The sequence below is a fragment of the Argopecten irradians genome, chromosome 13 (genome assembly GCF_041381155.1).
Source record: "Argopecten irradians isolate NY chromosome 13, Ai_NY, whole genome shotgun sequence".
Lineage (NCBI taxonomy): Eukaryota > Metazoa > Mollusca > Bivalvia > Pectinida > Pectinidae > Argopecten > Argopecten irradians.
Genome location: NC_091146.1, coordinates 37,742,702 through 37,757,017, shown reverse-complemented (window position 1 = coordinate 37,757,017; position 14,316 = coordinate 37,742,702). Strand labels below are relative to the sequence as shown.

The window sequence follows — 14,316 nt, the reverse complement described above, 5'->3', positions numbered from 1 at the left end:
GATGTGCTCATTCTAAAAGGCACAAAACGTTTGGGAAAGTGTCATGGTATTTACGAAATGACAGGCTCACACTAGATTTAATTTGTTACCATATAGCTATTAGTTGGCGTTTTGCTGTAATAATTCAGTTTGAGACGCTACTAGTCTACAAAATTTCGAACATGAAAATGGATTTCTTTGAAGTCCCACATAGATATCCATGACACAGCCAACTTTAAATTCAAATTTGTTAAGATCTAAATCGTTAATAGCCAATGTTATATTCAGGAAATTCTAAGACACCAGGAAACTGTAGTGTTGACGGCTTGGGAAAAAACCCATTACGCATCCGATGATGTTTTGTAAACCAAATGATGATATAACAATAATTCTCTTTTGCATTTCTATATATTTTTGTTATTGATTTTACTGTTTGACAAGAGAGCAAATAACTGATTACAAATAATAATTTGTTGTTGGGAAACATTTTTTATTGCGTCAAGCCAAATATGAAAAAATTGCTGAAAATTTACCATTTTTGAGCTTAAAATCTGATTTTTTCGATTCCTGCGTACAATTCACTATACATATGTATATATTGAATAATTTGGTCCTGATATGTATTTGCTGTTCTCTTGTGGTCATTTTGATACCTCATTTGTCTACTTCGGTTGAAAAATGTCAATGTTATGACTATTTTTCATTTTTAGTGAAATTCGAGATGGCGGCCATCTTGATGACGTCATAACTGGAAGTTCATCCCATCTTATGCATAATCGGTCTGACCGTCTAATTTCGCACAACTAAGGTTCTCCCGGCTAAATTCGTAGAATTCTAAATCTATATTTACATGTACCTACTTTTGGTTTCAAATAAATGATTTATTTTTTGAAATAAAAGTAGTGTTTTATTATTATATCATAATAAAATTGATTAATATCGCATCATATAATAGTAAATACGTTCGTTTTTGTTGTAATTTCAGTCAACAACTAACAACAAAAAATATGTTGTCAATATGTGGTCATAATACAATAACAAAGCAATCATAGCGAAATCATCCTCTACAGGGGTTCCGATCAGATACGAAGGCAGCCTACAACTCTGTAACATACTGTATGCCGAAGCCATTTTCTAGAATGCAAACACACACACACCCTCACCATCACACACACACACACACCACGTAAATCATGTTTACCGCTAATTGTATGATTTTTACCGATTTTTGTGTAAATTCTGCAATCTTCTAGGTGTTTCCGGAGTTATCGTTCTTGTACACATAGTGTAGAACTGATTTTCCGGAACTCAAAATTCCTTTTGGTTAAAAATTAGACAATGCGAGGGAGATGTACCGGAAGTAGCGACAAAGGGATGCTGAACTCTGCTGGAAAGTTTACTTTTTGTTGTGGCAGTTTTGTTGTGGCGGTGTTTCTCGGTACATGATCGAAGTGTTGGGTAAGATATTTATTTGGCTTTTTGATCTCTTTTGTTTAGACTTTGAAAGCAGAAGTAACTAACTGGCGAAGTGTACAGTTAGTACATGTGTTGTGATACGACTGTAACCGTCACGTCTCAACTAGACTGGCCACCAGACCCTAAGTTGTTGATAAGACTTTCTCAGCAGAATTCTTTACTAGATTATCTCCCCCTAGTTAATCAGTGCATGTAGTAGAGACAAAAATAATCAAGCCAAATTTTAGTGATTTTTTTAATATTCTAGAGACAGGTGGCCAGTCTACGTCTCAACATTAAAGCTCGACAACGTAACACGACCGTATAAACCAGGTCGGGGGGAATCACAAACTTACTTATTATACGTAAACTAGTCCAATAAGAGTATGAGTATGGATTTGTTACTAAAAATAGCCTAAATCATATACACACATAGACAAATAGCTGCCACCAATGACTTATTCAAACATCCTCCCGGTGGCTACAGTACAAAGCACTAATTAGAGGCACATATCCTAAAACTAATCCAATAATATTAGATCTCGATATTGAGAAAATTCTGATGTGCAATATCGAGATCTAATGCCCGAACCCTATACGAGTCTTCGCAAGTTCCGCCCTCGAATTAGAGCGGAACTTTGACGCTTAATTACCAAGTGAAAAACTTACCAGAATGTCAAAAAAACATGTATAGCGTGAATCAGTAGTTATCCATGAACACATCCTGGTATAAGAATATGTATGACATAACATTAATCCACGGAATAATCACACATTTAAGAGCTGACCCATAGCATCGCTGTATAATCTAGGTTAATTCCTATTCAAATTTTCGTCACTTCCGGTTTATCAAATTATAGTACGGTGTATAAAATGGAAAGATAATATTAATAGTGGTAACCAAGGTTGTTTATATGCACAAAAACAAGTATTTTTTGGCGAGGATCACCTCGCCATTGTGATCGTGGTTGCAAAATTCTCTTTCAGTCAATTTCCTCAATTTGATTGGCTTAGAACTTGCTCGCAGATACTAGCGCTCCTAACGGCAGTGTATTCAACAACTTTGATTTTACCGGGAATTTTAAATAGCAAATTTTGAATATGAAAGTTACTGAAATAAGAGTATCTGTAATGTTGAAATAGGAGAAGTAGATAACTGCTTTCATATCCTTACCATATACACTATCCAAATGATCTTAGGTTGGAAAATTTTCACTTGAATTGTTTACAATGTATCTAGACTTTCCGTCCCGAAAATGTTGTTAACAATGCATGAAGACGTTTCGTCCCGAAAATGCTTCGCTTCGCCCCACGCGTTTTGCCCCTACTAGTGACAATTATCCCGCAACGGAAAAAATGAAATCAATGTTTCACCTCAAACATAAAATTTTTTACAATAATGATTTTTGTAATTTGAATCATATTAGTTCGGGAGCAAATAAATCTCAGGACGAAATGGAGATTTGTTTATCACGGCTGCGCTATGCCACATGTACGTGTAAATCCACAATGGAAGAAAGACAACTCTAAGAAAATTTAGGATAAACTTTGTAAACTGATCAAATAGCGCGTGAGAGACGATGAACATTTTCTAAATGTCCAAGCTGGCGTAATCTTCCAACTTACGGCAGTTAATAAGGTATGAATATTTACCACATCCATAATTATCGATAATTTTATAAGCACATGTATACATTATCAGATTATATATACATATTAAAGCACGTATAGAGGTTGTCACTAAAAACATTTTAGCCACTTTCATCACATGTAGGCCTACAGGAGCTTGACGTTCTGATAATATATATAACGTATTTTTGGTCCGAATGACAAAAATCATACATAAAATGTTCGTATAACTCGAAGTGAGATTTTTTTGGACTACTTCATTTGTAGATCGATGAAAATGCCGATTTCTTTTTCATAATTCTTCCGTAGAACGGCACTTAAAAAGCTGTTTCAATCTACAACAAACGTGGAGAAAACGGTTAAATGTTTAGCAATTATCCTGAGTTATATTTTATCAACAATCATCAGAGATTAGTAATTAAAACTTACATAAACATACTCCTGATTCTCACTTGCATTTATGTGTGATCACTCGAGCGGAACTAATCTCTACCACCTGGCACAGTCTTACAAAGGGGTGTTCTCTTAACGCCAACATATTTATCAACAACAGGTAGGTGTTGTTTTAGGAAACAATAGGAAGGCAATTATATACTGTTTCATATAAGCTGTCTTTATTTTCACCTGTAAAGTCACTTGAGATTTACCTGTATTTCAATCAGTATCATAGGTAACATTGGTGGGTTTTGGATAAAAATTCCTTCATTACGTATTATATACAACGTAAATTATTAATCAAAGATAATCGGTGCTTTAATATGCTAAGAATTAATATGGAGCTACATGTGGATTATTAAGAACGATGCATTTTGAGTTCCAGGTGAAATATTTTTTTACAAATCATATCTCAATTTTATCAGAAAAACAGGTTTCTTGATCAGTGTATATTCTAATGTAACAGTATTCTGTTTTGACATAGGAGTTCCAGTAGGGCTACATTCTTAGCCAACTTTCATTTCTTGTGACCGTGCATAGTTGCGCATGATTTCTCTTATCGCATAGACGTACACCGTGAAGTATTTGGTTAGAAAATGAGTGGAGAAAAACAATATCACAAAAGTTTAAATTAATATTGTCGGAAATTTTGACCTGTTGATTATAGTTTAAGTTGGTAATCTATTGAAGCCGACACAAATACACATTATGATGTTTTATAAACATTGGTAATAATATATCATTGGGGTTTAATGCTCTATATGTATTTTTTTGATACAAAATATTTTTAGAATTAAGTCACTTAATAATGTAAAAATACTAAATGAAATGAGATTGAAGACTGTTACTTAGGGTCTTAACCATATTCATTTTAATACACATTATAGATGTTAATGTTGCAATACTGGCAAAATTATTTCAAGTCCATATGTTGAAGGTCTTGTAATTCTCAAAATGTTGCAAACTTTTAGTGCTCAGAATACCGAATAAACAGTTTTCTAATTTTATCTGTTTAAAGATTATAGTACATATACCAATTTGTATCTAGTAACAATGTTTGACCGAAATTCAACCATAGGAAAGAAATTTATATGTTATTTCCAACATGCACAAAAATATATAATTTTACTGCGCTGTTAACGGACAACAGTTTAATTATTGGGTGCTCTTTTGCTATAATGATATACAAATGTACATGTACATTTACATTATAATGTAACATCACGCTGATCTAGAAATACCATCTTAGGATAAGAAAGCAGGAAAATTATATAATTATGATAAATGATGCATCCTAATGCAACTTTCAAAATATATTGTATGTTCTGTTAACTTAAAAAGGTCAGTCAAGTACAAGTAAAATTTGGAAATCATATTTGACATAAATTCACTTACTCTTTGGTAGGTTATTAACGCAGATGTTACATGTACATGTACTATATATGTATATAAGGTCACTTAACAGACATATATGGAAGACCTTGTGGAAATATATCACTTTTCAACAGGCAAAAGGCTTATATTATTTCAAACTTTTAATCAAATTAGTGTTACACTAAGTTGAAACTGGATAATTCCTTTTTGGATTTTTTCTTTGATATTACTGAATGGTAAAGTTACTGCCATGTGAAATAAGTTTCAAAGAATTTTGCTTGATTTTAGTATCAATCTATTGAAAATCTAATGAGATTTATACCAGAGACTTTAGATATATCAAGGAAATCTTTAAAATTCTTGAAATAAAATCATTGTGAATTTAATTTAATTTCATTCATAGATTCTATTGTTATATTTTCATAGATATTAACAGAAACATATATGTGACGGCGACTGACAAAATGGGCCCAGATGCGGCGATTATGACGTTGGAATAAATGACGTTATAAAGTTACGCACATGTTTTGCCGACGTCACCACGTTTGTTTGCGGAAACTCTCAATAAACTACGTTTCATAAAGCCCGCATTTAATGTATAGATTTTACTACCTGTACACTATCAATACATAAAATGAAGGGTAGACTGGTGAGTATCAGGTGATCAGTATATACATGTAGGTACGGTCTAACAAAGATATAAATAAATGAATAAATATAGCTGCGAACAGCATATTAGAAAAAAATATTGAGATTGTTTTCTCTTCGTTAGTGGAGATAACAATTAATATATTCATGGAAATAAATCGAAGATAACAGTGAAACAAATCCTGATTTATCTCAATGAGTAGTTATGCAGATATTTGACTGAAATTCCAATATGCCACATGTCAGGGGATCCGGACAAAAATATTTGTAATTGATTTAATACGGTTTAACATTTTTTAATCTTATCTGGCAATATTGTTTCTCCGCGGATATTCTGGAAATTTCACAGGCTTTGCTCTTTCACAAGTTATAATATTTTGAAATATGTCGTAACATATTTAAAATAAAATATCGAAAACCAGAGTCGTAAAAGTCACTGAAAATATACCGAATACATTGATATACATGAAGCAAACATATCACGAGTGTGGAAACTTAAAATGCAAACAAGGGGATGTTCTTTTAAAGACAAAATAAAGGCAAGAAAATTGTGTTAGAAGTATTCTTTAAAAATTTTTAGAGGACAAGGATGCCGATTTCATCAGCCAATAATTGAACTCTGTAGATGAACCAGAGGTGTTTGGCTCAATACATATTTTTTTTCTCTTTACATGAATACATACGTAGTTCTAGTAGAGAGAGCGAGAGTGAGAAAATATCTATAAAACCAAACACCTGTGGATGATCTTTAATTTTGTATGAGAATAAGTAAAGTTTCTGATCAGTGCAAAAGATGTATATTTTTTGTGTAGAACTATGCGACGATGATAACAAGTAATGCGGTATTTATAGTGGACTTCCGTATAGTTCAGTACTTATGCTTTGGTCATCACAACCCCTTCTGATAAGGCTTAAGATGTATTCCCGGCATGAATTTTAGCCATTTTTCCTGGTCTCCGGCCGGACACCAGACATGGCCGGCCGATGGACGGGACTCTCAGACAGCATCGAGGACGTGCCCGAAGAGTTTTAATTCAAAGTAAGAATATCTCCGGTGTCTCGTAGAATTTCATAATCGGCCACACTTATCCTAAGCATCGTCCGATATCCCGGCCGGGAATCGAGCGGTAATCACATCGCCCGACATTTAGCCGGGCCTGGGGTACAAGTGTCCTTCGTTATCCATAATCTACTTAGGCAATATTCATACGATGTCAAGTGAATAGGCCGGTTATTGCCCGGACATCATATGATAATCGGCCGATTAAGCATTAGATTTGTTAGGTCGATATTCACTGCCTCACCCGCCTCCAAAAAATTCTCTTTGGAAACAGACGCCATGCGATTACCGCACGGCCTCCTTTTAATGTAAATTATGTCGGACAAATTTTTTGACCGGTGTTGTACGATATCGGAAATGGCCCAAAACCAGCGGTGTACTCCCGATTACCCCCTATCTCCAGATAGCGGCCGATCATTGTGACCAAAGCATAAATTTTGATGACAGTATACAGTACATGGTGCATGGAGTTGTCAAGGGACGAAGATGATTCATATACTTTGTACAGTTTTTTAGAATCCCGCACACCAACCCTACTCGGTCTAGTTAAATCACTCATTAATGCAGAAATCTTAGGGTGAAACATTATTTTTCAGTTCATCTACACCATCTAGAAACAGCTTTATGCAGAAAAAAAACTATTTTAGAAACCACAGGGGTCTGAGAATTAGTTACAATTTATATAAATTTGTATCTGTGTACCAGAGTGTACGTATATTGGTTTTAAGGGTCTTATAATCAAGACAAAAAAAAACCCGGTGGAACATTTGATCCAGAGCATAAGGACCTCTATAGTTATCCATTGGTACTGTGGTGGGTTCAAATTGATATAAATTGTTATTAATTCTCAGAACCCTCAGTTTGAAACATATTTTGTGTCTTTTTCTTTTCAATCGTGTGTATTGCAATTTCTCTTTACGTTTTTTATCCGAAATATATAAGTAGAACTCTAACAATTAGGTTTAGTTCTTGAGTTGTCTAGCAGATATATTGAAAGAAAAGAGTCTGAAATGTAAAGGCGATCAATCGTTTCTTAAATTCGATCACTCCATCCACAAGTGTTTTTGTTTTATGTGCCATGTTGGGTCAGTATACTAAATCCAGTAGTTTATCTACATGATATAAAATTTAAAAAAAATATGTTGATCGGAGAACTACGAACACTTCCTTATTCACAATTTAAGAAATCTAAATATTCGACTCAAAACACACATTTAACAGAAAAAAGTAAAAGACATGCATCGTTTTAGTGTTTTAAATGTTGATCTGATAAAGAAACACTGCCTTTGTTTACCATAACAACCTCCTTTCCCATCACCATTTCCTGGGTGCTATATATTGTGACCACTTTGCTCGATCCCGAGTGCATGTATGAACTGCCCATATCATATCGTCTAAAAAAACCATTTAACAAACCAGCACACCACTATCAGATTAAGCATCACTGATACAAAAACAAGATGGATCTTGAATGTAAAGATATAACAAAATATATAGAAATGTATAATTGTATATATTATATGCCGTATTGTGGATGAGATAGAACGACATTATTCCGGTCATACGGAAAGGAACATGGGGAATTGAAAATATCTATTACTTGTTACCTGTACACATGCAGTGGTGTCCCAGGGTGATCGCAAAGAGATCGGATAGTTCGGGCTCGATTCACCATGAAAACCTCATCTAACCCGAATACGATGTTCCATGCATTAGTCTTTTTTATTTGATCATTTGATCTACATTAAATTTAGTTTTGACGGTTTTGGTTACATCATCTATTCGGACTTAGTCAATTCTTAGCACATGAGCGTATACGCATGCATGTGCATGTAGCTAAAATCTGTTCATGCATAAATGTAATATTATTTGACTTCTTCGTTACATATCTCCTCGGTCACTCCATTAATGCTATTCGTATGCCAACATTCTAGTTAAAAGAATCTGGAAGTATATACATGTACACTTTAATCAAATGCACAGTTCTTTGAATTCTGAATACGAACATACAAATTAATATCATTGCATGTAATTTTCCTCGTGGAGTTGTTCTTTTGGCGGTTGCTGTGGAACCATCAATATAAAAAAAAAATATCATATTTGATGCATTAATGGTATCATTGGCGAACCATAAATATCTCTACCCACGAAAACATTTTAAAATTCGAGACCATGAAATTAAATAACACACATTTTTTTTGTTACACACAGTACGCAGTGTTTCACCCCGTCATGTCGTAGAATTTGATTGTTACATGTACGTGTCACAGATTATCTTGTATTTTGATAGAACGGACAATGATGTAGTTTCATGTAACACTGATCGAGCTAACTGTAAAAATTTGAAATAAATTCTGATGTTAAAGACCAGTCCAAAGCATAGTCATATGCATGTGTATGTTTTATGTAACGTCATTGGCAGCCTTGTGACATGACGTCAATGTTCATGACGTGATGCTTTCACGTCGCTAATTTTGCCATTAATGAATGTACATGTTGCCTCATTCAACGTCGCATATCTCTGAAATGCTTAATCCTACGGCTTTAATATTTTGTAAACATGATCTACACACCATAAAGTAAATAAAAATGTGAAAAAGTGAAAATGTGATTTTTCCTCATCTGGGCCCATTTTGTCAGTCGCCGTCACATATTATGTATATATGTATCTGATATTAAATATGAACACTTATTGAAATGAAAATTAATCAATATACACTTAGATAAGTATCAACACAGGTAACTTTTACAGGTAAATTTACCTGTGGCATTGGGTCTGCCTTTAGGAAAAAGACTATAACCACTGTCACAACAAACTACCCTACAGCTAAATCCAAAATGTTGGCATTCAGAGATACACCCCTTACAAATGCAATCACACAAAAGCCTACACGATCACTGTTTTTAGTGCGATTACATCTTTGAGTATGAACAATACTAGTTCTTTGAACTTTTTACTCGGCAAAATAAACTTATCACCGTGCCCATGCACACATGCATATGCATATACTTATACTTCTGTGTGCACATTATCAGATACATTATATGACAACTGCTGTATTACAATCAATTTATGAAGGACAAAACTCCAAAGAACAGGAGGACTAAAGAACAACAGAAAATAAATTTCAATAATATTTACTCTAAACTGGTATTGTGATTTATAAAAAAAAAAAGTTTAATTATATGATATTAGCCTTTTCGGTAATTACTCTGTTAATACATTTATTGTTTTCTTATGTTTTACAGAATGTCTACATGCAAGTATCATTTCAATTGGAACCAGTCCAGGAGAAAAAATGTGTGAACAAAATGAAAGAAATCATTTTCAACTGTGGTAGCTTAATACTGTAATAGTTTTTGATATGAAAATAATTACTATCATCATATTCAAATTCCATATATATAATGCATTTAATGTTGTAAACATTTTTGATCCAAATAATTACCATCATTATCTTTATTCCATATATACAATACACATTAGTGTTGTGATTTGTGAATTTTACTTTAATATGCATATACTTAGTATTTGTTTATTTTTCTATGACATCTACATGCTTGAAATAAAAAGAATAAATAAAACATTAAATTTATAACACATTATGACATTAGTTGTTAATATTTTTAGAAAACATATTAAGATTATTGTTAATAATACACTAATCATCATCTTCGGCATACTTTATTCAAAATAAATTAGAAATTAATTTGCATAACACAGGTTGTCTTATGTTTTCCCTCCTTGACTATCAATCTTCTCTGATCACTCTGAAAATAGTGATTTTACCTTTTTCGGTCGCCACATGAACTGCCTTAAATCAATTATATCCAATGCAATGAGACAACTGCATTTATTATAACGCTGTAAGGCAATTCTGCAAGATCAGCTTACATTGTTAATTTACATTGAACATATACATGCACAGTATGGTACCTTATTTATATCTCCTTTCCTGTTTTCAATATACCTTGATGACTTGGAATCTTATCTGGCGGAAAAAGAATGTTAATTGTCGGACAACTATTGACAAATTATTTACAGATAATATTGAAATGTATCCCAAACTTTTAATCATTTTATATGGCGATGACACTGTTCTACAACAAATGTTAAACGGATTTGAATAATATTGCATTACATTATTGCATTACATGGAAATTATAATCTAATATATCAGAAAGATAAAAGTTGTAATATTCTCAAAACGTAAATTGGCCCAACAACACCAGTTTACGTTATGGGATATAGAATTATTTTGATAAGAAGGGTATACAAATCTATGTATATTTTTAGGTCATCTGACCCGAAGGGTCAGGATGACCTATAGTCGTCATGTTTCGTCCGTCGTCGTGCACCGTCCGCTGTGCGCCGTCCGCCATCCGCCGTGCGTTAACTTTTCACATTTTGAACTTCTTCTCAAGTTTGACCAGTGGGATTGAGCTGAAACTTACCTGAAATGATCCTGAGATGGTCCCGACAAAGTGTTGTTATTTTTCGGGTCAATCCGAAATCCAGGATGGCCACCACAGCAGCCATCTTGAAAACACATTTTGAACTTCTTCTCAAGTTCTACCGGTGCGATTTGGCTGAAACTTGCATGAAATGATCCTGACATGGTCCCGACAAAGTGTTGTTATTTTTCGGGTCGATCCGAAATCCAAGATGGCCGCCACAGCGGCCATCTTGAAAACACATTTTGAACTTCTTCTCAAGTTCTACCAGTGGGATTTGGCTGAAACTTGCATGAAATGATCCTGACATGGTCCCGACAAAGTGTTGTTATTTTTCGGGTCGATCCGAAATCCAAGATGGCCGTCACATCCGCCATCTTGAAAACACATTTTGAACTTCTTCTCAAGTTCTACCGGTGCGATTTGGCTGAAACTTGCATGAAATGATCCTGACATGGTCCCGACAAAGTGATGTTATTTTTCGGGTCGATCGGAAATCCAAGATGGCCGCCACAGCGGCCATCTTGAAAACACATTTTGAACTTCTTCTCAAGTTCTACCAGTGGGATTTGGCTGAAACTTGCATGAAATGATCCTGACATGGTCCCGAGAAAGTGTTGTTATTTTTCGGGTCGATCCGAAATCCAAGATGGCCGTCACATCCGCCATCTTGAAAACACATTTTGAACTTCTTCTCAAGTTCTACCGGTGCGATTTGGCTGAAACTTGCATGAAATGATCCTGACATGGTCCCGACAAAGTGATGTTATTTTTCGGGTCGATCCGAAATCCAAGATGGCCGCCACAGCCGCCATCTTGAAAACACATTTTGAACTTCTTCTCAAGTTCTACCGGTGCAATTTGGCTGAAACTTGCATGAAATGATCCTGACATGGTCCCGACAAAGTGTTGTTATTTTTCGGGTCGATCCGAAATCCAAGATGGCCACCACAGCCGCCATCTTGAAAACACATTTTGAACTTCTTCTCAAGTTCTACCAATGGGATTTGGCTGAAACTTGCATGAAATGATCCTGACATGGTCCTGACAAAGTGTTGTTATTTTTTGGGTCAATCAGAAATCCAAGATGGCCGCCTCAGCCGCCATCTTGAAAACACATTTTGAACTTCTTCTCAAGTTCTACCGGTGCAATTTGGCTGAAACTTGCATGAAATGATCCTGAGATGGTCCTGACAAAGTGTTGTTATTTTTCGGGTCGATCGGAAATCCAAGATGGCCGTCACAGCCGCCATCTTGAAAACACATTTTGAACTTCTTCTCAAGTTCTACCGAAGGGATTTGGCTGAAACTTGCATGAAATGATCCTGACATGGTCTCGACAAAGTATTGTTACATCTGTGGTTGATCCCAAATCGAAGATGACTACCATGACACTATATCTAATTAATTTCCTATATTAATTTCCTATATGTTAAGGCCCTTGGGCCTCTTGTTTGAAATAAAATTTGTTGAAAGATATTGAAAACGATCCTGACATGATCCTGACAAAGTGACACCATATATAATTAATTTTACTATTGTCAAGGTAGTCAGATGACCGTTAAGGCCCTTTGGGCCTCTTGTTTAACATTAATGGTAGCGTTTTTAAAGAAAAGGAAAAAACTGCTGAACAAACAATTAAATCAGTGCATGTCTACTATTTTTAAGAAACAAAGGAATGTATCCCTTCCTGTTGATTTTAAACTGAAAATATTTTAGTCACTTGTAATGCCAGTTTTATTATACTCATCAGAAGTATGGGGATTTGAAAATACAAATATTGTAGAAAAAATCATTTGTAATTTCCTCAAGTTAAAAAAGTGTATAAAACAATTCATGGTTTATGGCGAGCTAACAAGATACCCAATTGATATTGGAATAAAATGTAGAATGATTACTTTTTGGCATAATGTATACTTAACATGAAAATAGACCAGACGTTTTTAGCTCGCCTATTTGAAGAATAGGGGGAGCTAATGTTGTCACCCCGGCGTCGGTGTCAGCGTTGGCGTCCCATTTCACGTTAAAGTTTTTGAGCAAGCTTCTGTTTCGTCAATTGTTTAAGCTTAAGTCATCATAAATGTTTCTGATTTTATTTTCCTAATGTGTATGGATGCTGAACGTGATAATACAACCAATTTTGGGCCCTTTAGGGGTTTTTTGAGTCTGTTAATTTGTCATATTTCACGTTAAAGTTTTTGAGCAAGTTTCTATTTTGTCTATTGTTTAAGCTTAAGTCATCATAAATGTTTATGATTTTATTTTCCTAATGTGTATGGATGCTGAACGTGATAATACAACCAATTTGGGGCCCTTTATGTTTTTTTTAGTCTGTTAATTTGTCATATTTCCATGTTTAAATAGTAAATACTTGAACAACAACTTCTTCTGAATAGGCGAGCTTTGCTGTTCTCCGACAGCTCTTGTTTAAATGGCTGTAAGATGTTTAAGATATTTTATCAGAGCTAGTTTAAATCATGTTTGGATATATCAATCAACTTGCTGTTTTACAAAAGACTAATTACAAAAACTTGTTAAAAGTAGACCAATTGACCAGTTTATTCAGAAATGGTATGACTATATTGATAAGTCTTCTTGAGGACTGACATATTCTATATTTAAGACATTTTGGCATAGAAAAATATGCCTCTTGTCTGTCTCTGCTGCAAAACAATACTTGTTAACTGATACTTTGGTCCCAGGAACTTAATGAGAATAGCAATTCAGAATGGATATTTTAATTGACATCAAATTAACAAGGAAAAGGTTAAAGATGCTATAAAGTCATTTGGCATATAACACCATAGGAAATATTAGAATGGGCTCCTAAGAGTTTAGTATATGTTTCTTATTTAACACCTTGGTGTCCAAGGAATCCTCAAAAGTCCAATCTGGAAGGAACACTAGCAAACTTTATTTCTTATTGTCCAAAAAAATGTTGACTTTAGAAATATATCCTCCAATCATTGAGACCGAGCCATTTAGTACTTTCAGTACTTTGATTATTAGTTCTGATTGATTTTGGAAATATTTAAATAAATTAATGCATTTTAGTCGAAATACTGCAAAATATTTCATAGATAATGATACTTTTACTTTCCGTCACCATTCCGTAATTTGTAACAACCGAGTAAAAATGGCGACCGGGTAGACTTACAAATAGTGGTGGGGGTATAGAAATGTCTAAATTCGGTATAACAGTGCAATAGTGACGTTTTGAATTTTGGATTTAACATGATTTGGGATAATTCTTTCAGGATATAAAAGGTTAGTGTAAACAC

At 34.3% G+C, this 14,316-nt stretch overlaps 1 protein-coding gene across 1 annotated transcript in view; it reads left to right on the top strand.

Annotated features, from left to right (window-relative positions):
• The first annotated feature begins 1,318 nt into the window (after window positions 1-1,318).
• Window positions 1,319-14,316, top strand: part of LOC138306025 (zinc finger protein 502-like) — a 36,162-nt gene continuing 23,164 nt past the window's right edge. Inside the window, exon 1 of the mRNA XM_069246342.1 lies at window positions 1,319-1,437. The gene's annotated coding sequence lies outside the window, so the exon portion shown is untranslated. The remainder of the gene's footprint in view (window positions 1,438-14,316) is intronic.